Source organism: Salvelinus sp. IW2-2015, linkage group LG14, assembly GCF_002910315.2.
Source record: "Salvelinus sp. IW2-2015 linkage group LG14, ASM291031v2, whole genome shotgun sequence".
NCBI classification, from domain to species: Eukaryota; Metazoa; Chordata; class Actinopteri; order Salmoniformes; family Salmonidae; genus Salvelinus; species Salvelinus sp. IW2-2015.
The window spans coordinates 41,574,523-41,598,593 of record NC_036854.1 but is presented as its reverse complement, the minus strand read 5'-3'; the positions used below and the strand labels follow the sequence as shown (position 1 = coordinate 41,598,593).

General features: G+C 44.9%; 1 pseudogene; it reads right to left on the bottom strand.

Annotated features, from left to right (window-relative positions):
- LOC111973562 (partitioning defective 3 homolog) overlaps positions 1-24,071 on the bottom strand; it is an 807,950-nt pseudogene that overhangs the window by 397,654 nt on the left and 386,225 nt on the right.

The following is a 24,071-nucleotide window of genomic DNA, read 5'->3' as shown; positions in this document are numbered from 1 at the left end:
GTAATCAAATGAACGCTAGGTGAGCTAGAATGTGGGTAATCAAATGAACGCTAGGTGAGCTAGAATGTGGGTAATCAAATGAACGCTAGGTGAGCGAGGGAGGGCGATAAAACTCTTCGGGATTAATGCTTGTACTATTTAATAGTGTAAGGGATATCAAACCAGGTGATACATTTGGGGAATACTGCTACTACTAATAATAATACTAACACAATTTTTTTTATCTCAATTTCTGTTTCGCTCCAGGCCAATGATACTGTACTCAGGTGCTCCTTCTATGCTGTGCTGTGGTGATATCTAGGCAGGGAACTGTCTTAGTTCTGCAGGCTAAGTAGTAATTGATCGTTTCTGACTCTCTCTACTGTTGTGTAACACATGCCAGTGTTCCGATCAGAACACCCACAGACACCCACACACAGACACATTCGCATACAGTAGTTACCTCACTCTCTGTAAAGCGAGCAACGTATGAACAGTGTTAACTTAACTTACACCTGCAGCAGCTCAATGAGGAGAACTAGGTGAGGCTGCTGTGTGAGAAAAGGAGAGGAGGGGAGGAGAGAAGTGAAGTGACTTAGTTTGGGAGAGAGAGAGAGAGAAGAGAGGTGGAGAGAGAGAGGAGAGGTGGAGAGAGAGTTAGAGAAAGCGAGAGAGAAAATAGGTGGAGAGAGTGGGGAGGTGGCGAGAGAGAGGAGAGGTGGAGAGAGAGAAGAGAGGTGGATAGAGAGTTAGAGAAAGAGAGAGAAAGGAGAGGTGGAGCAAGAGAGGAGAGGTGAAGATAGAGAGAGTTAGAGAAAGAGAACGAGTGAGAGAACATAAATGCAGCTTCAAAGGAAAAACACCTTTATTTGGCACTTTGTATGGAAGCAATTTTCAGTTACTGTTTCGCAGACGCTGTTCCCTCACACAAAATGGGGAGGTTTGCGACTTCTGTTAAGATGTGGTACGACAAATGAGAACACTGAACATCTCTTTCTGTTTGGAAAGGAGAACTGGATGCAAGCTCAATGAAGCATAGGACAATTATATGAGGAAAGATAAAGAAAAATATTGAAATATTGATGAACTTTCACAGTAGATGTTACAGGTATTGGGTGTTAGAAAAGAAAGGTGGACTAAGGACAACTTTTCTAAATTTGCAGTATCTTTTTCTCTCCCTATTTGGACTGAAGTGACCATACTAACCTGTCATATCTCTAATGGTTCTCTGGCCAAAGAGGTTTTCCCATCAGTCATTTCATAATTGTTAGCCATTATAGCAAGAGCAAAGGCACACATCTATGAGTCAGAGTAGAGTGGCCATTTTTCAATTTCATTTTTCAATGGAAATTCACAATCATTCTATGAATCAGAGCATTATGAAAATAGAGATCCATTAATGTCTACTTCTAAAAGGCTAAACGTTCACTACAACTCAACATGCTAAAAGTACATGTTTTCTCCATAGCCTTCTTATTACAAACTCTGTGAGGGTTTCAATTGGGCTGGTGGGTAAGACGGTCCCTGGCCCTAGTCGAGCCAGAGGGGCATGGTAGTGGATGTAAATTACTAAGTTGGCAGCGCAGGCCCACCCTAACATCCACCCCCATTACATTGAGGATCTGTCCCAAATGGCACATTTTTTACCAGGGTCCTGGTCATAAGTAGTGCACAATATAGGAACTAGTGTGTCATTCGGGAAGCAGCCTTAGCCTCTGTAGGAGGCCTAAAACGACCCACTTTGGTTCCAGTAACAGGGTGGTAGAGTGGCTAATCTGGAAAGTAATAACAAGCATCCATCTCCTTTGACATCTGCTTAGAGAATGGAACGTCAAGGGGGAATATAGGCCTGTAGTTCATTCCAAGAGCTACTACCACWGTACGAGGAATTGCAGGTGCCCCTGTAACTGCTCTCCACTACAGTTGATCATAGTTTATGTGTAGGAGATCAGAACGGATACCAAACATATGCATCATGTTGAACTAACGTCACCTTAAGCATGTTCCTATAGTTCACCGTTCCTCCAGGCCTCCATTCCTGTACCTTCCCGTGCTCTCCACCACCACACATTCCATTCACATTAGCAAGGCTGTCCCATAGTATCAGAACAGATTTATTTTAATAAATGGCTCCATACCTTGTACTGCAAATCACTGAGATAATCAGGAAGTGGTACGTGCTATTACAAATCATTAAGTATGAAAAGTATGAACATGAACGCTCTGACTAAGTCGCTCTGGATAAGAGCATTTGCTAAATTGCTAACGACTAAAATGTGAATGTAAGCCTGTTTGGCTTTTGATATGATATTGTGATTGAGGAGGGGGGGGGGAGAGAGGTAAAAGGGATGGAGGTTATGGGTTATGCCATTTTCAATTGATGTTTTCTGGGAGTATTTTGGCTGGTTCAATTTCAATCCCTTGTTTTCAGTAGAAACTATACAGCTGTAACAATAGGAGAGCGCTCATTCCACCCACAACATGTTCCTGCAACACAAACAGAAACAAAAGACACACACAAACACGCATGCTCACACACACACACACACACACACACACGCTAGACACAAAACTAGATTGCTCCTGCATCTCTTGGAAAACTAGGTCGCTGTATTAATGTGTCTCGTGTGAGATGGGGTTTTCTTTGCCTGCAAAACAACCATTTATCTTGTGGCCATTTGATGCACTGTACTCAGCTCACACTATGACCATGTTTGAGCAAAATGAAGGAAAATACCGACTACAAGGTTTTCTATGGGGGAAAAGGCAGTGCCATTATGTATGCACTAAGGTGTGTAACCCTGGTGCTGTGTAGTGCAGAGCTACGGCTGGAGAAACACACATCTCATACTCACACACGGGCGGAGGTGAGACTTTCACAGCTCCACATAATGCATATTCAATGATTACAGGGCCTGGTTGGATGTGGCGTGCAGCTTAATTAAAAAGCAGCAATTCTAAGAAAACGGGGTCGTGGCTGACCCAGATCCTACAGTCTCAGCACCGCTATTACCATGGCATGGTGTGTGTGAGCGTCCATGTCTGTGTATGTGTCAGAGAGAAAGAGTCTTCAGTCAGTCAGTGTGTGTGTGTGTGTGTGTGCGCGTATTTGAGCAGCTGTGGTACTGTGGAGGGAGTGTGTGAGAATGTGTGTGTGGCGTGCGTACTGGGCTTCTGAGATATGAATAATTCAAAATAACCCAAGGCAGTGGTACACTGCACACTTATGGTCTGTGTGTGTGCGCGCGCGTGCGGGAGATAGAGAGATAGAGATAGAGAAAGGAAAGAGGGAGAGAGAGAAAGAGAGAGCGTGTGAGAAAGCTTGAGTGTTGTAATAGCATGTGCTGTGGCCCTAATCCACAATGACAAAACTCAGACATCACACGACCAACAGACATGCAAACTTAAAGGTACTCATTCATAATAAATCAAAGAGAGAGAGAGAGCGATGGGGGGAGAGAGACATAGAGAGAGAGATGGAGAGCGAGAGAGATGGGGGAGAGAGCACGAGAGAGAGAGAGATGGGAGAGAGAGCGATGGGGAGAGAGAGAGATGAGAGAGAGAGATGGATGGGAAAGAGGGAGAGAGCAGAGAGAGATGCGAGAGAGAGATATGGGGGAGAGAGAGAGAGATGGAGGGAGAGAGATGGAGGGGAAAGAGGGAGGGAGAGAGAGAGAGCGAGAGAGAGATGGGAGGGAGGGAGGGAGGGAGGGAGGGAGGGAGATTAAAATAAAAATACTAAAAACATTGAGAGAGATTGACCAGGCTTCTCCTTCCTTCCAGCAGAATGGAATCTCTGACTAATAGAATAACTCTTCCCTGCTAGTCAATCACTGTGTTGCTGTACTGTCCAATAGCATATCGCGATATGTTTCACATGATCTTGCCTGACCAATCGAGATAAAGGAAAGAAAATAGTGTATCTTGATACAGTCTCTAGGAGGCCGGATGTGAGTCCTGGAACAAACATCTGTCACGAACAGTCATAAAATAGGATAATATACTTAAATGTAGGGTTGCAAAGGGAGGGTATATTACTGGAAACGTTTGAAGTTTACCAGTAAACTACCAGCATTTTGGTAACTTTCAAGKATTATATGTAATTTATTACAAGACATCTAGTGGCCCTTTGGGGTAATTCAGATGATGAATAAATGTCTGTATTTACAGTTACTCGTGCCCTCTATGTGTTCTAATCACAAGTACAATATATAAAAGAATCAAATAAGATRATTTTAAGATAAAAAATAGAATGACACAGCGGTAAAACATGATCCTAAATGCTAAACCATCCGTTTAGTGAATACCACTGTGTTCAATATGAGGGTTTCAGCATGAACTATGTTTTAACACACTTGTTTATTTTACTATGTCAATTGATTTGTTTTGGTGCCAAACTGGTGGCAGTTGTGAAAAAAGTCAATAGTTGGGAGAGTTAATTGAAAATAATGTCATTGATGATTAGATGTTTTTTTCATTAATTCGTCTATTTTCTCTTGAACGATATGGTCTATCCACTAAAAACTCAGGGACAATATGGACACATACATATAAAACGTATACTATAGATGCATTTTTTTGTTAGTCAAGTATAAATTACCAAAGTCACCATAGATTGCTATAGATTACCTGTTAATTACTGAATATTCTRGTCACTTTGGTAAATGTTTTATTTTATTTTAAATTTATTTAACCTTTATTTAACCAGGTAGGCCAGTTGAGAACAAGTTCTCATTTGCAACTGCGACCTGGCCAAGATAAAGCAAAGCAGTGTGACACAGACAACAACACAGAGTTACACATGGAGTAAACAATAAACAAGCCAATAACACAATAAACAAGTCAATGACACAGTAGAAAAAAGAAAGTCTATATACATTGTGTGCAAAAGGCATGAGGAGGTAGGCAATAAATAGGCCATAGGAGCGAATAATTACAATTTAGCAGATTAACACTGGAGTGATAAATGAGCAGATGATGCTGTGCAAGTAGAGATACTGGTGTGCAAAAGAGCAGAAAAGTAAATAAAATAAAAACAGTATGGGGATGAGGTAGGTAGATTGGGTGGGCTATTTACAGATGGACTATGTACAGCTGCAGCGATCGGTTAGCTGCTCAGATAGTTGATGTTTAAAGTTGGTGAGGGAAATAAAAGTCTTATTAAATTATTAAATTACCAGTAGCTTTGTAAATTACCAGTAGTTTGCAAACCTACTTAAATGCCACCACCAATTCCTGTAGCTGAACACGGTAATCAATAAATACCATTCACGCTTTCATATGTACGATGAGGGTTTCTATACAGAAGCATTATATATACCTACACTGTTTACACTGAGCCAGAGACACTGGAGCCCAATTTTCCTCATAAAACTGCAGAACCACTTGGTAAGGCACCATTGAATTGAGTGTACAGTCCCAGAGGACTCATAGCCCCTGCCTGTCATTGGGCTGCTGAGCCCCTGGTTCCATATTTAATACTAGCTGCTCAAGATGTTCTAGAAGGCCAAACCAGGGGGAAGTGTGAGACACCCTGGGGAAGAAAGAGGACTGGCTAGGACCCCAGAGAGATGTTTAACTCAACCATCTTCCATATTCCTCCTAGGTCACATCCATTATTAAACACTCACAAAGGCAAACACGTGCACGCACACACGCACATACACACAGTCATGAAGGCGTGCGCACGCGAGCCCACACACACAGACACACAAGTCCCCGTGCGCACACACATGCACGCGCACACTCAACACAGGCACACAGCCGTGCGCAGGCACAGGCACACAGACACTTGACTACACTAAAAGAATAGTGTCAGATATCACTTTCTCATGCCCTAACGCTCCCCACATATGAAATGTTCCATAACACACGGAATCTAGACACCAAGGGCATCTTTCAAGAACATCATGATATCAATAATTCAATCAGACAGTGGGTGCTGCAGCCAAAAAGTCAAGAAAACCTTGCTGGGGTGTAAAATGTCAAATCTCTTTCTCTCACCACTCATTTTGGTTTGGCACGTCCTGGGCCCAAGTCACTGGGTTATCTGCAGCAAAGCCCACGTCATCGTGGGAGCTGGAGGACGATTGGTCAGACATGTGGGCGGGGACCACAGGTGGCCTATCATCTTCGATCATGACGGTGTCGTCCTGGGGCATGTTCACAGTCGGAGACAGCTGGTAGTTACCTGTGTGTGACCAGAGTGAAGGAGAGAGGAGGGAGCACATTAGACATGCACTGTTTCAGTTCAGCGGAACCAGCTAGCTATCTAAGTTACACCAACAATGATCAAGGGAATTAGTTCACATTAGGGACATTATAGTAAGATGACATGGAACCAGACATTTCGTACATCCAAAAGACCTGGGTTAGTTCTCCCATTTCAGTATTCCATCTCACATGATAAAAGCCATTGTTCTAGACAGAAAACAAGTGTCCCAGTCCCATCGTGGTATTATGATCCAGTCCCCAGAGTCACACACACACACACACACACACACACACACACACACACACACACACACACACACACACACACACACACACACACACACACAGCCACACACACACACACACACACCACACACACACACACACACACACACACACACACACACACACACACACACACACACACACACACACACACACACAGATCTGTATTCTCCCAGGCTGAGCTAAGGCTTCACTGTGCTGCAGAAGAGAGGAGAGAGGCCACTTATCAGTTCATCTCAGAGTCAGGGTCAGCGGTGCAATCTACAGCCTAACCACCACTCACTGAGCAGAAGGATATCCATTTCCTGGAGAAGAGCCGTTACAATTCACCAACATAGGCTTAGTCCGAAATGGCACCCTATTCCCTACATAGTGTGTTACTTTTAACCTTATGAGACTATGACCCAGGGAATAGGATATCACTTCAGACGTAGCCATATATTCAGGCAGATATGACAAAAAATAACAAAACAAGAACTACACATATGCTTACAATTATAAAAAGCATTTGAGAGGGTAAAAAAACACAAAATCCATGACTTCCTATGTACGTTGCTGAAAGTACATTAGTTTCCATTATCACAGGGTCAAATTTAGTAGCTTGCAGGTAATTACAGAGGGGGGGGGGGATATTTACCCTGGCCCTCTCCCAACAATACTCTGAAATGTATTTTATTACATCGGGCCTCAACAAATGACAAATGGATTTCACAGAAATGAATGACAACTTGCAATGACACATTCAATTATGTTGGCTGAATCTCATTTGGCTAAACGTGAGTTCTGATGAATTTCACAGAAGATTCATTTATAATACCTGTCTCACTGATGTGTATATAGGGGACCGCTTCTCTTTTGACTCTTTTTTTCAAGCCTCTTTTAATGATAGCATTCATACTACACTGAAAAGTCAAAGTAGTTTTTAACATGTTTAGCTGTTTTTAATACAACCCAAAGCCTTGTCTTTTGGATAGGAGGGACCCCCACCGGCCCAAAAGGGACAAGGTATAATTGAATTCGCTGTGTAAATCAGGTCTAGGAGTTACCCCCAGGCCCTCAGATATTGGAAGTTAGTTAGACTTCACAGGAACTAATCAAATCAGCCTGGGAACTAATGCCAAGGTGATTAACACGACACCAAACGACCCCTTAGTTTCTTAAACAGAAGAATCTGCATCTTCCAGTAAGGAGGGAGGAGTGTGTCGGTGGGTAGGTGTGTTTGTGCGAGTCTGTTCATTAATGTTTGAGGATGCAGTGTGCTCTGGGGAGACAAGGCGGACAACCTTTTCATTCTTTAAATGTGATGACATGTTTTAAATCACAATATCATCTTAATACAAGTTTGTTGTTGTAGATCAGTGTGCCGCAACACAGAGCAGACACAGAGGAGCCCGCTGCACTAAACATCATATTGATTGAAAAACACACACAGAACAAAGCAGGTGTCTGTTCCCGTCCAAGTCAGTATTTCCCATTCTGTCCCCTCTGTCTTTTCTCAACCACTGCAGGATGCCAGCCTTCCCAGTTCCATTACTCTAGTCTATCAGAGTCTAGCCCATGCCTATCCTCATTTCCACAGCACAGCACGCATCACACCATGTCACTCCTCACTTCCCTACCCTCTAATGGAGGAGTTGGTTACCACCACCTTGCATCATCACTTCAAAGATCCACTTTCAATAACAAGTACAGACATGTCTGGATTGGAGAGAGAGTGTGTTCTTCCAAACACCGTTATCTAAATCTGTCTATTACGGACCGATATATTCCAACTACCTCTCAGTCTCACGTCAGAATTACATATTCATCCGAAATCTTAAGTTTAGGCATTTCAAAAATAAAAAAAATATTTAACTAGGCAACTCAGTTAGGAACAAATTCCTATTTACAATGACGGCCTACCCCGGCCAAAMCCTAACCCGGACGACGCTGGGCCAATTGTGCGCCGCCATATGGGACTGACAATCACAGCCGGTTGTGATACAGCCTGGAATCTAACCATTGGTCTGTAGTGACGCCTCTAGCACTGAGATGCAGTGCCTTAGACTGCTGCGCCACCCGGGAGCTCTGAACTCTGAATGGTTCAGGTAAGGGATAGGCTTAAAACAAAAATCTCAAAAACTTTCTGTCACTGGATTCAAACTGGCAACATTTGGAATCAGAGGCAGATGCTTAAGCCCATCCACCGTCCCTGTCGACAACGCCATAGCAAAACCAAAACCTACTTGGTAACAGCGCTCAATGCTGCCCCTAGTGGCCGATTTCCACTTCATCTCCCGACGTCCTYAGACATGGATGGACGTTGAAAACTGAATTGTATCATGGGTGACCTGGCTGCATTTTCACATATATATACAGACATACCACACGTGCACAAATAAGCATATGCAACATACATGCACGCACGCACACACACACACTAACAAGCGGACACATACACACACTCTCTGTTTTGTTACTTCCCTTACATTTCAAGCAAAACAACCTTGTTATAATGCGTTCCAATTTTCCCTTCATGGTTTTTACAGAGCAGCACAGTTCACAGAGAACGTGGTTTTAATTGGATGCATGGCCATGCTTCCCTCCTCCTCCGCATGAAACAATTCCATCCAGCACCTCTTGACACAAGTGCTGAGCTCTCCAGATGAGGAGTATTTAGTGGCATTCTGTTTCCTTCTGGTAAACACACGCCGAGCAGTGGACAGGTAGCCAGGACGACTCAGACCCAACGACCGGCACTTTGAAAGGTGAGAATAATTAACAGGGAATTGCAGCGATGGCTTTTCTGCTTTCGTCGTCTAGATAATTAGCATGAGAGGAAAATTACAAATTACATTCCCTCTACCTGTTGCTGCAGAGACAAGAACCGTCCCAGTGAATAATTACAGCTACCGCGTTAACAATGAGGAAAGAAAAAACAATCGCCTCAGAGCGGATAGATAGTTAACGAGTGAAAAAGCCTTCTGATTTCCTAAAATAGGCTGAGAAAGAGGAACGACGAGGAAGAGAGAAACGACTGGGGCTTGAACATAAAAGAACAGAGAAGCGTGCACCAGGAGCAGGCACTTAACTGCCACTGTCTGTGGTGTCTTGTTAATTTATAATGAGCAGTAACAGCATAGGCCTGGCACATGCAGTACTTTAATGACTGGGTCGTGTTCATTAGCCACCAAACATAAGAAAATGGGCTAAAAGAGGAAGGGACTTACTGACATATAAATCCAATAAGAAAGCTTAATTTTCAAACTGCTTTGCTACATTATACCATAATGAATATGACCCTATACTGCCATCTTTTTAACCCAGCGTCCTCACAGCTGGGAGCTCTGGGATAGGAAGCTGGCACATCACTTCCTGCTGATGTGTGTGTGTCTGTGTGTCACTATAGAAGGGCAGTGGGTGGTGGGAGGTGTTAGTTAGCKTAGCGACAGATCACTGAGACACTTCCTTTGACACTTGTCTGGAACCATTAGCCAATCAGTGTCAGAGCACAGAGCAGGAGGGAACAGAGGCTGGGGGAGGCCTGAAGGCTAGTAGGGAGGGGACATTCAACAGTAATAGTAACTATGGCTGATATGATAGATTTTTGTTCACTTTTAGTCCTTAATGATGGTGCCAAATGACATATAACAAGCTCTTTTTGATTATCTGACATGAGCATATTTTTAGAGTTTGCCTTTTAACCTACTTGGATAAGACATTGTTACTAGAATGGGATTACTATTATCCTGTTATTAATCGGCAGGGTTCCTTCATTACCACAATTATATGTTATTTRCTGATCCACTAATGCAGAAATATTGAAGTTATGGCCAAGAAACTCCAGACGCCAACTCTCTATCCGGGCCCAAAAAATGTGCATGAAACCCACACAACAAACATCAGCTAAGCAAACACAGAATGCTTTTGTTTTGGGGAGTTCAGGAACCAGAAAATAGACAGCATCCCAAATGGCACCCTATTCCCTTTATAGTGCACTACCTATGACCAGGGCCCATATGTCAACGGGAGTGCACTATATGCACTATATATGCAATAGGGTGCCATTTGGGATACATAAACATACTGTAATATCACGATGCCTGAAAAAGAGCCAGTCCGGTCAGTCACGCTCATATCCTGTAGACATTTAATCAAGGTCACTTGAAGATAAAATGAATAAATAAATATTCCCCCCATTATGGTTAATGTTTGCCAGACTGTGCTTCCCGTTATTATTAACARGGGCTTGTTTGAATTAGAAACTGCCCCTTTTGTCTAATGGCCCAATATGACCCACTCACACAGTTCCCGTCAGAGTTTGCTGGCAGCAGCAGGATCCAAACCCCTCTACTCCAGTACTGTAGCCTTTGTCAGTTAGAAGTAAATCAGGCCTAGGCGATATACCCTCCAGCCGCAATACAAACATACCCTAACTGCCTAACTGCATGGTGTGAACTGTGAGCAGTGGTACCATACCCTTACTGCCTAACTGCTATGGGTGAGCTGTGACAGTGGTACCATACCCGTACTGCCTAACTGCATGGGTGAGCTGTGAGCAGTGGTACCATACCCTACTGCCTAACTGCATGGGTGAGCTGTGAGCAGTGGTACCATACCCGTACTGCCTAACTGCATGGGTGACTGTGAGCAGTGGTACCATACCCATACTGCCTAACTGCATGGGTGAGCTGTGAGCAGTGGTACCATACCCTACTGCCTAACTGCATGGGTGAGCTGTGAGCAGTGGTACCATACCCTACTGCCTAACTGCATGGTGAGCTGTGAGCAGTGGTACCATACCCTACTGCCTAACTGCATGGGTGAGCTGTGAGCAGTGGTACCATACCCTTACTGCCTAACTGCATGGGTGAGCTGTGAGCAGTGGTACCATACCCGTTACTGCCTAACTGCATGGGTGAGCTGTGAGCAGTGGTACCATACCCTTACTGCCTAACTGCATGGCGTGAGCATGTGAGCAGTGTCATACCGGCGTCGGCTCTACTGCTTTACATAGCACTGCATGGGTGAGCTGTGAGCAGTTGTACAATGGATATGGACACAGTGGCCTACACCTCCCACTGGACCATACAAAAACAAACAGAACCTAGCTGCATGGGGTGAGCAGTGGTACCATCAGGCCTAGGCCTACTCTCCCACTTCCCCATAGAATACAATAACAAACAGAACCTAGCTGCCTTGCTACATGGGGTGAATTAGTGAACAACGGTGCTGTGGTGCCAGGCCTATACTGCCCCCACACAATAACAAGCAGAACCTAGCTAGATGGGGTAAAGCAGTGAACAGTGGTACCATGGTACCCGGGCTGTGGGTTGTGTACAAAGTGGCGCTAGACTCCAAGCTGTGTCCTACTGCAACACACCCCCTCTAAGGACCTCAGATAAACAACCTAAGAGGGAGCCAGGGTTTCCAGGAAGGAACGCAGTGCGTGTTTCAGAGCAACACTGCGGGAGATGGCTTTGAACTTGAAGTCCCCAGTCGTCATACAATGAAAACCTGTTGCCACGGATGTGTTTTAGTCCGATTGAGCATGTAGCTATGTGATATAAGGTCTGGCTGGCCATGTGACCGCCGGCTTTGCAGCTGGGAAGCAGCTGTTTGATGGTTGTTGAGATGGTACTCATGTGCGCACACACACACACACACACACACACACACACACACACACACACACCCACAAGCAGAGAGTGGTTTTGTCCTATAGGTTGTAATGGATGCTTTGAGGTAAATTACTAGTCACATCCGGCTGAATAGAACACTGTAGAGTCGCACAGGCAGGAAGGAGAGATACATGGAGGAAGGAAGGGATGGAGAAAAAAACGGTCACTCCTTCATCCAAGGGAAGATGGAGAGCGTCAGAGAGCCATTTTGGTGCACATTGCCTCAGTTCTTAGCCTCCCTAGCAACAGAGCCTGCCTCTGTGAGGGCCAATCCAAAGTRTTAAACCCAGAGAGAGGGGTGGAGCCATTTCCAGAGTCAGGGCCATGGCCATGCTAGAGCAGGGTGTTCAGACGGAGCTCTCAGAGCTAAGAGGCCACCTGGACACATTCATCTGAGAGGAAGGAAGAGGAGTGCTCACTTTCAGCCACAGATCATTGAGTCGGAGGTGAGAGGTCACACTAATAGCTCTAATTCATCCTCCCATCCTCTCGTTTCAGAGCATCACCCCTTCAGAAGGCTTATCTGACACTCTGGYCCTATTGATCGGGCTGGAGATCTTTACCAGATCCATACTGGTTAACAGTATCAGGGCCAATACACAAACTGGARCAGGTAATCACCTTAAATACACACTGGTAAAACGAGACCTGGGTTAGACAATGTTTTCTGGTCATTTCCACGATGTTTACACCAGAAACAGCTCCGCCCACTCAGTCAATTGAATTGATAGGAGCGTTTGGCTAGATTGGATTTGTTGATGTTGTCGTTTGATCCCTGCCACTCTGTTTTCTGTCTGTTTCTCCCATGTCTGATGTATCTAGTATAGACTAAAACACTGCTATTACAAGCGTTTGAATTGTAAAAACTGACCAAGCAGGCAAGGTTCATGTTTCACAGAAAGCAACAACAACAAAAAGTGTCACATGCAGATGAAATCGATCATCCTTGGGGCATAATATCAAAATGTTTCTGTATCGGAGATGTCAGGCTATTAAAAGTGGGTAGGGCAGTCGAGTCTCACACGTACCCATCCCAGCCTTTAAATGCCTTTAGCCTTTAAATGCCAACTTCATTATGTGTCTTTTAAACACACCTCAACCTTTTCACACCAGACACAGGCTGAAGGGAGCTAGCTCAAACAAGGTACAGAACATCCAAGCAGGGATAGGTGGAACTTTTACATCATTTAAATATACTCAAAACTTTCTCCCGAACTTCTCAGAGCAGTACAGGTCGACAACAGTAAAGATGATGCTAGAAATTAGCCTGAATCATAACAATGTGGGCATAAGCGCTGTGTGTGTGTGTATGCTCCATGTCGGTGTTCCAGTGTGTTCCGCTCCTAAATGGCACAACCCTCCTGCCAAGTGAAGCTGAAGGAAAGGAATAATGACTTAGATAACACATGTCAGTCTCACAGGTGGGCCACATCTGCTAGGGATTGATATTCTCTCTCCCTCTCCCTCTCGCTCTCTCGTGATTGATTCAGACTCTCAGCTCAGATGATGGTCCCTTCATTACTTCTATTATCTCTCATCAAAAATCCATCTGCTCGCTGACACGCCCCACACATTAACATTATAACATTACCATCCACTGTACTGTTAAACGTGGGCGGACACACACAGAACTCATTAAAGAAAGTTTCTTAATCATTTCTCTATAACAAACCGGTAAAGAATTTAAGCACTTAAGTAAATTAAATGGGCATGGACTGTTTGAGATAAGTGACTATATGTCACTATATGACTACACACTGAGTGTACAAAACATTAGGAACACTCTTTCCATGATATAGACTGACCAGAGGAGTCCAGGTGTAGATGAATGGGAGGAGACACGTTAAAGAAGGATTTTTAAGCCTTGAGACAATTGAGACGTGAATGRGCAAGACCAAATATTTTAAKTGCCTTTGAACGGGGTATGGTAGTAGGTGCCAGGCGCACCAGTCTGAGTGTGTCAAGAACTGCAACGCCGCTGGGATTTTCACACTCAACAGTTTCCCATGTGTATCAAGAATGAAGTCAACATGGGCCAGCATCCATGTGGAACACTTTAGACACCTTGTAGTCTATGTCCCGACAAATTGAGGCTGTTCTGAGGGCAAAAGGGTGCGCAACTCACTATTAGGAAGGTGTGCTTAATATTTTGTACACTCAGTGTATATACTGTGGAGTGAAACAATGTGATTCATGCGCTCGACTTCTTGAAATAAAACCAGTATGCTGCAGGTGCCTGAAGCCAGGACATTATATACACTATCTACTTTATGAATCCTAGTTACTATTCTCAGGTAGGCTACTGTAGGTATATTATTAGCATGGCTCAGGAAGTCTCTATACGGCACATAAAGGGAAGGTCATGCTATCTCATTTCCTGGCTTGATGAATGTGCACAGAGGGGATGAAGAGGGTGACACTGCTAGATCTATAAAAAGCCCCAGCGCAGTGTGAGTCAAACATTGTCAAGCCCTGGGAAGATGTCCTGTGTGTGTGTTTGCAGGTGTGTGTGTGTGTGTGTGTGTGTGTATTTGTGCGTGTGTGCATGTAAGAGAGGGAGAGCGATAGACAAACGGGGTCACCGCCCTCCATCAGAGTCCATTACTCAACAGGGTCTAAAGGACTAGAGACACACAGGACCTACATGGGACTTCCACGGGGAGCGGGGGACGGGACGGTAGAAATAGAATTATAATTCTGTTAATGCATTGATGAACATGGGAGGACAATGATGGTACACACAAACACACCCTCCGCCCTTCCATCCCTATTCCTTTGGTRACTGTATTTAACAGGGTTTCAGTCAGACACTCTGTCAAAGAGCACGTACAGCGCTGGTCCGCGGGGCCTCAATTTTCGCCACAGTGCGACTTCCTGCTCCTAGCTGGACTTTCAATCAGGAGAGTGGAAGGCACCGCCAGAGAGGAGGCTAATGACTTTAGATTCAACCAGGCCCCTTCATTATTATATCATAATTTTCTTCTTCTTCACTTTCCTCTTTTTCCTTTATTCTCTCATTTTCACCAGTCTTAAAGCACCGCAAGGGCGAGAAAGGAGGAAGAGGATGAGAGATGGGTGGAAAAAGAGAGAAAAAAAGGGATTGTATTTTTCTCAGGCAGGCAACAGCTCCATATCACCCTACCTGYGATTTCATCCTACCTCATGGCCATGCAACTGTAAGACTGCATCCCAAATGGCAACCGTTTTTAAAGAAATCTAACCTTTACTTAACTAGGCAAGTCAGTTAAGAACAAATTATTCTTTACAATGACGGACTACCACGGCCAAACTCTCCCCTAACCCGGACGACACTGGGCCAATTGTGAGCCGCCCTATGGGAGTCCCGATCACGGCCGGTTGTGATACAGCCCAGAATCAAACCTGGGTCTGAAAAGATGCATCTAGCATCTGCGAAACAGTGCCTTAGACCGCTGCGCCACTCGGTTCCAATATAGTGCACTACTTTTGACCAGGGCCCATATATAGGGAATAGGGCGCCATTTTGGCTGCAGCCTAAGTCTGTAAGTAGGACAGAGGATGTGTAAAGGTAGCTGACAATGTCACAGCACCAATGATTTAGTGAAGCAGACAGCCCTGAAATTACTGCTGCCTATCTATAGGCTCTATCCCTCACTCCAAGCCTCCATCCCCACGCCCCTGAATGMCAATACTCTTACAAGCTCCATCCCCATCCGTTTATCCATCCATTCACCCCTCCATCCACACCCCCTCACTGAAAAGTCATCCTCTAACCCTCCCCCACCTCCTCACTGACAAGCTCCGTTCCGACTGACAGCTTTCTAACACTGTAGGGGCTCAATGCATGGAGAGGTGCCTCATTGCTCCGTGCCTCGCCTTGCCTCAGCCAATCAATGGGATGGCACTATCTCAGCCAGCCAGTCAGATTAATGGACCTCATCCTTACATCGCTCTGCACATCACACCGGCACTATAMCGTCGTTGCCATGGTGACACATTTCATTGTCGTATGATACGAACATTCCATATTTATGTGGTGCTTGGCCAAAGGATAGAGAGCTACCTGAATTTGCGTTTAAGAGAGAAACCAGTATCCATCTTGAAAGAATGCTGCCGGAGGGGATGGCTATTGTTTTACGGGCTCCTAACCACTTGTGCTATTTTGTGTGTTTTTTTGCATTGTTTGTAACTTATTTTGTACATAATGTAATGCTACTGTCTCTTATGACCGAAAAGAGCTTCTAGATATCAGAACAGGGATTACTCACATCGAACTGGAAAAAAAATTCCCGCAAAGGATGTAATGTTGCTCCCAGACAAGGCCCAAATCCCTGTCATTCGCATGTGAAAATAAGGAAGTACAGGGGGCGGAGATCAGGGTGCCTTGTGAGAATTCGTTGGCGAGTGGGTAACCCGCCTCTACCATCCGTTCTATTAGCCAATGTGCAATCACTGGAGAATAAACTGGATGATCTCTGTTTGAGACTATCCTACCAACGGGACATTAAAAACTGTAATATCTTATGTTTCACTGAGTTGTGGCTGAACGACGACACGGATAATAAAATATAGCTGCATTGGCAGGACAGAACAGCTATGTCTGGTTTGACAAGGGGTGGGGGTGTGTGTCTATTTGTCAATAACAGCTGGTGCGTGATGTCTAATAATAGGGTAGTCTCGAGGTATTGCTCTACTGAGGTAGAGTACCTCATGATAAGCTGCAGACCACACTATCTACCAAGAGAGTTTTCATCTATATTTTTCGTAGCTGTCTATTTACCACCACAAACCGACGCTGGTACTAAGACTGCACTCAACGAGCTGTATAAGAACTGTCTCTTATACACATCTAGATGTGTATAAGAGACAGCAGTAACCGACATCATCAATAAGTGCATTGAATACATCGTCCCCACTGTGACCGTACGTACATATCACCACCAGAAGCCATGGATTACAGGTAACATACGCACCGAGCTAAAGGCTAGAGCTGCCACTTACAAGGAGAGGGACACTAATCTGGACGCTTATTAGAAATCTCGCTATGCCCTCAGACGAACCATCAAACAGTCAAAGCATCAATACAGGACTAAGATTTAATCCTACTACACCGGYTCTGACGCTCGTCGGATGTGGMAGGGCTTGCTAACTATTACGGACTCCAAAGGGAAACCCAGCCACAAGCTGCCCAGTGACGCAAGCCTACCAGACGGGCTAAATGCCTTTTATGCTCGCTTCGAGGCAAGCAACACTGAAGTATGCATGAGAGCACCAGCTGTTCCCAGACGACTGTGTGATAACACTCCCTATAGCCAATGTTTATTTTACCCTTATTTTACCAGGAAAGTTGACTGAGAACACATTCTCATTTACAGAAATTACCTGGGGAATAGTTACAGTGGAGAGGAATGAGCCAATTGTAAACTGGGGATTATTAGGTGACCGTGATGGTATGAGGGCCAGATTAGGAATTTAGCCAGGACACCGGGGTTAACCCCMMWMCTCTTACGATAAGTGCTATGTGATCTTTAGTGACCACAGAGAGTCAGGACACCCACTTAACGTCCCATCCAAAAGACGGCACCCTACACAGTCCCCAATCACTGCCCTGGGGTATTGGGAAATGCTCTTAGACCAGAGGAAAGAGTGCCTCCTACTGGCCCTCCAACACCACTTCCTGCAGCATCTGGTCTCCCATCTAGGTACCAACCAGGACCAACCCTGCTTAGCTTCAGAAGCAAGCCAGCAGTGGGATGCAGGGTGGTATGCTGCTGGAAATTGTGAGCAAGACCTTTAAACAGGTCGACATTCACAAGGCCGGATGGAATACCAGGACACGTACTCAGAGCATGTGCGGACCAACTGGCAAGTGTCTTCACTGACATTTTCAACCTCTCCCTGACCGAATCTGTAATACCTAAATAAATGTTAAATAAAAAATACAAATACATTGTCGGTATCCATGAAGTGCTTTGAAACACATCAACACCATCAGCCCAGAAACTCTAGACCCACTCCAATTCGCATACCACCCCACCAGATCCACAGATGACGCAATCTCAATCGCATCTCACACTAACCTTTCCCACCTGGACAAAAGGAACACCTATGTGAGAATGCTGTTCATTGACTACAGCTCAGCGTTCAACACCATAGTGCCCACAAAGCTCATCACTAAGCTAACGACCCTGGGACTAAACACCTCCCTCTGCAACTGGAACCTGGACTTCCTGACGGGCCGTCCCCAGGTGGTACGGGTAGGCAACAACACATCTGCCATGCTGACCCTCAACACGGGGGCCCCTCAGAGGTGTGTGCTTAGTCTCCTCCTGTACTCCCTGTTCACCCATGACTGTGTGGCCAAGCACGCCTCCAACAGCAACTTTAAGTTTGCTGATGACACAACAGTGGTAGACATAATCACCGACAACGATGTGGAGGCGGTCAGAGATTTCACGGTAAGGTCAAAACCTGTTGTATTCGGTGCATGTGACAAATACAATTTGATTTGATTTGACATGATGTTTCTGTGTTGGGAAGAAAGCCCAGTTTAAATACAGGTGGAGCAGTGAACCGTCGTGGGTGGCAGAAATACATGACCTGTTTGCATACATTTGCTCTATTGATTTGCTGCCGTCTGTAATAAATTACAATCAAAGTCAGTTCTTGATATCGAAGAAGAACAATTGCATTCCATTTAACTCAGTGTGGTACATCTGTAGTAGGGAGAATAACATACACAGAGACGCACTAAGCACTAAGTACGCACTAACTTAGAGGGCTGATTCAGTTACAGGGCTCTCCTCTGAGGTACTTTTGAGACTGGAATAGGAGAGGTTTGTCACTAATCATTTGATTTGTTTCATGGAAATGGTTGTTTCCATTTCTGGACCTCATCCAGTTAACTTTATATCCCTTCCTGCAGTATTTTTTTTGAATGGAAATGTGTGTGTGCATACGTCCGTGCGTGTGTCAATACATGTGTTTATTCCACTCTATTAAAGGAAGTTTACGTATGTACAGTTGAAGTCGGAAGTTTACATACACCTTAGCCAAATATATTTAAACTCAGTTTTTCACAATTCCTGACATTTAATCATAGTAAAAATTCCCTGTCTTAGGTCAGTTAGATCACCACTTTATTTTAAGAATGTGAAATGTCAGAATAATAGTAGAGAATGATTTACTTCAGCTTTTGTTTCTTTCATCACATTCCCAGTGGGTCAGAAGTTTACATACACTCAGTTAATATTTGGTAGCATTGCTTTTAAATAGTTTAATTTGAGTCAAACGTTTCGGGTAGCCTTCCACAAGCTTCCCACAATAAGTTGGGTGAATTTTGGCCCATTCCTCCTGACAGAGCTGGTGTAACTGAGTCAGGTTTGTAGGCCTCCTTGCTCGCACATGCTTTTTCAGTCCTGCCCACAAAATGTCTTTAGGATTGAGGTCAGGGCTTTGTGATGGCCACTCCAATACCTTGACTTTGTTGTCCTTAAGCCATTTTGCCACAACTTTGGAAGTATGCTTGGGGGCACTGTCCATTTGGAAGACCCATTTGCGACCAAGCTTTAACTTCCTGACTGATGTCATGAGATGTTGCTTCAATATATCCACATAATTTTCCTTCTCATGTTTGTCCCATGTTTCATAAGCTTAATTAAACGATCCTAGAAATTTTCCATACGCACAAGAAGCTTATTTCTCTCAAATGCTGTGCACATTTGTTTACATCCCTGTTAGTGAGCATTGCTCCTTTGCCCATCCACCTGGACAGGTGTTGCATATCAAGAAGCTAATTAAACAGCATGAACATTACACAGGTGCACCTTATGCTGGGGATAAAAGGTCACTCTAAAATGTGCAGTTTTGTCACACAACACACTGCCACAGATGTCTCAAGTTTTGAGGGAGCGTTCAATTGGCAAGCTGACTGCAGGAATGTGCAGAGGGTTGAATGTTAATTTCTCTACCATAAGCCACCTCCAACATTGTTTTAGAGAATCTGGCAGTATGTCCAACCGACCTCACAACCGTAGACCACGCGTAACCACGCCAGCCCAGGACCTCCATATCCGGCTTCTTCACCTGCGGGATCGTCTGAGACCAGCCACCCGGTCAGCTGATGAAACTGTGGGTTTGCACAACTGAAGAATTTCTGCTGTCAGAAACCGTCTCAGGGACGCTCATCTGCGTGCTCGTCGTCCTCACCAGGGTCTGGTCCTGACTGCAGTTCTGCGTTGTAACCGACTACAGTGGCCAAATGCTCACCTTTGACGGCCACTGGCACGCTGGAGAAGTGTGCTCTTCATGGATGAATCCTTGTATTAACTGTACCAGGCAGATGGCAGACAGCGTGTATGGCGTCATGTGAGTGAACAGTTTGCTGATGTCAATGTTGTGAACAAAGTGCCCGTACAGACAATGCAATTGCATTTTATTGATGGCAATTTGAATGCACAGAGATACCGTGACGAGACCCTGAGGCCCATTGTCGTGGCATTAATCTGCCGCCATCACCTCATGTTTCAGCATGATAATGCACGGCCTCATGTCACAAGGATCTGTACACAATTCCTGAAAGCTGAAAACGTCTTCCATGACCTGCAATATCCAGCAATTTCACACAGCCATTGAAGAGGAGTGGGACAACATTCCACAGGCCACAACCAACAGCCTGATCAACTCTATGTGAAGATGTGTTGCGCTGCATGAGGCAAATGGTGGTCAAACCAGATACTGACTGGTATTCTGATTCACGTCCCTACTTTTTTTTTTATTTTTTTTTTTAAGTATCTGTGACCAACAGATGTTGTCTGCTGTCTGATACACAGAGTTTCATACACTCGCCGTTATTGATTTCAGATTCAATCCAAGCGAAGAAGTAAACACCAGGCACATTAGCAAGAGGTCTGTCTTTCTGACTGGCAGCAAGAGGTGCCTAACAATCATCTGCATCATTAAGCTTTTTTATTCTGAAGGTGTTTTTCTACAATGACTGTAGCCGTAATTCACCGACAAACACGCCGGTCGATGCATGAACACTACAATAGAAAAACTGTCTGGAAACAAACAGAGAAAGAAGAGAGAGAAGTATCTGGCACTCTCTCCCTGAGAAATTAGTCGAGACGGAGATCTGAAGGTTTGTCAAGCCAGCATGCCAATAACATCGGCCCCAAATCACCCCCTCTAACTTCCACTAACTTTTCAACTTCCCTCATTTGCCACACTCTCACTCACACTCACAGGAGGGAAAGCTGCTCTTGAAGTCTTTGGCACGGGGGAAGTTTTTAGAATTCCCCCACCATTGTCTAGTTCTAGAAACTGTTTGTGATCACAGTGGCATTCTGAAAGGCGGTGTCAGTGCCTGTCTCATAATAAGGCATCTGTGGCAACCGACGTCAGCGTAGGAGGAGGGGAGAAATGAGTGGGAGAGAGGAAGAGAGGGAGGAATGAGAGACATAAGAGCAGAGGGGAAGAGAGGAGCAGGGCCTATTGAGCTAGAGGTTTAATTAGCCATCAGATGGCTTTGACACCTTCTCTGATCTCCAGCGAGAAGGAGATCATTGGCAGAGTGGCACTGCTACTACTAGATAACATGGAGATGAGAGAGCACTGCTACTGTAGATAATATGGAGATGAGAGAGCACTGCTACTATATACAAATGGGTATCTCTATCATCATCCAAGAAGATTTTCATTGTAGCACGGATACTTACAGTAATATCGTCTATGCTATACTGGCCCGGACCATAGCCGGACAAGTTGTCTGTCAATGGACCTTGAGTTGTTGTTTTCCCCAGACCTCAAAAGTGGTCCTTGATGTGGTTAAAAGCATTGTTTGGACTTTAAATTTCTCCTTCTATGCGAGTTAAAGACACAAAAAACACACACGGACAACACTCGCTTACATCTCAGTTCAGTGTGTCGGTCAAGAACGAGTGCAGGAAGTTGTGGTTAGTGCTGGGTTGGTCTGATTGACGCCAGTCTTGATTGCAATCAACCGGATACAATCACGCATGCTCACATTCTCCTGACCCTCAGTGCACCTGTCTGGCCCTCAGTCACCCTGTCTGCAATAGGCTTGTCTATCAGGTTTCACGGAAAGACCCAAATGCAGACTGTGTTGGTAACAATGTTATCAGCAAAGGGGCAGGCGACGACAGGTCAAGGCAGGCAGGGGCAGAGAATTCGGTGTGGGCAACGGTACAAGGACGGCAGGCAGGGTCAGGGGCGGCAAGAGAGGGCAGGCAGACAGGCTCAGAGTCAGGCACAGGCAAGGGGTTTTTCCCAAAAACCAAGGAGGGCAAGAAACAGAACTGTGGAAAGCAGAGCTGAGACAAACGTTGGTTACTTGACGAACTTGGCAACACACAGAGACACGGGTATAAGTACCCAGGGAAAATGGGGGAAATGGGTGGACGCCGACGGTGAACAGCCCAAGGACAGTGAACAGATCAGGATGTGACATCTTCTATATGACTGATACACTGAACTGAAGATGTAGCGATGTGTAATCTGTGTGGTTTTTGTGTGTGTGTGCTGCGTGTGTGTGTTTGTCAGGCAGGTTGATGTAACCTTACCTGAAACTAAGAAACCTCACCTTTCGTTGAACTGTGTGTATCAATAGTGAATCACTATATGACTAGTAAACACTGTTGGGAAGCAGGGCCTCTTGTGCTAGAGAAAGAAGACTGTTAAGCTAGACAGAAGAGCAGGCAGATACTCCTATTACAGCGAGGCAGGCTTCCTCCCCTGAAAGTCCTCATTTGTACGTACCGGTATCACATTCCATGATACGCGCTTTTCTCAGGAAGGAAGAAAAACTCACGAAGCAGACTTACCCTATGGTCTTTAAAAACCGCTGTATGTAAGATATTGTGTGAAATATGCTTTTGGAGGGAACAATGTGAACCACTGACAGAGCTGGTGGTTATCCTCCTTCTCTGGTTGTGTGAGGAGAAAAAGGTGTACGTGATCAGACTCAGCACTGCTACTTATGGACAATATGGAGATGAGAGAGCACTGCTACTGTAGATAACATGGAGATGAGAGAGCACTGCTACTTACTAGATAACATGGAGATGAGAGAGCACTGCTACTACTAGATAACTGGAGATGAGGAGAGCACTGCTACTATAGACAAACATGGAATGAAGAGCACTGCTACTGTAGATAACATGGAGATGAGAGAGCACTGCTACTATAGACAATATGGAGATGAGAGAGCACTGCTACTGTAGATAACATGGAGATGAGAGAGCACTGCTACTATGGACAACATGGAGATGAGAGAGCACTGCTACTGTAGACATACATGAGAGAGCACTGCTACTATAGACAACATGGAGTGAAAGAGCACTGCCTACTGTAGATAACATGGAGATGAGAGAGCACTGCTACTATAGACAATATGGGAGATGAGAGAAGCACTGCTACTGTAGATAACATGAGGAGATGAGAGAGCACTGCTACTATGGACAACATGGAGATGAGAGAGCACTGCTACTATAGACAACATGGAGATGAGAGAGCACTGCTACTATAGACAATATGGAGATAAGGGAGCACTGCTACTATCGACAATATGGAGAATGAGGAGCTGGAAAAGCTAGGTCTACTCTGAGAAGAGGAAGGGATGAGAGATAGGGACATTGAGAAAGGGGAAGAGAGTGTGAGGAAGAAAGGGAAAGAGAGGAGAGAATAGAGGAGAAAGGAAGAGAAAAAGAGGGGAAAGAGGAGAGGTAGAGAAGGGGAGATATTAGAAGAAGAGAGGGTGAGTGAGGAGAGGAAAGAGAGGAGAGGAAGATAAGGGGAGAAGGAGAGGAAGAGAGTGGGGGGTGATGGGGAAAGAGGAGAGGAAGAGAGGGGAGAGGGAGGATGGGGAAAAGGAGAGGAAGAGAGGGGGAGAGGAGCAGAGAAGAGAGGAAAGAGAAGAGCGTTAGAGGGGGAGAGATT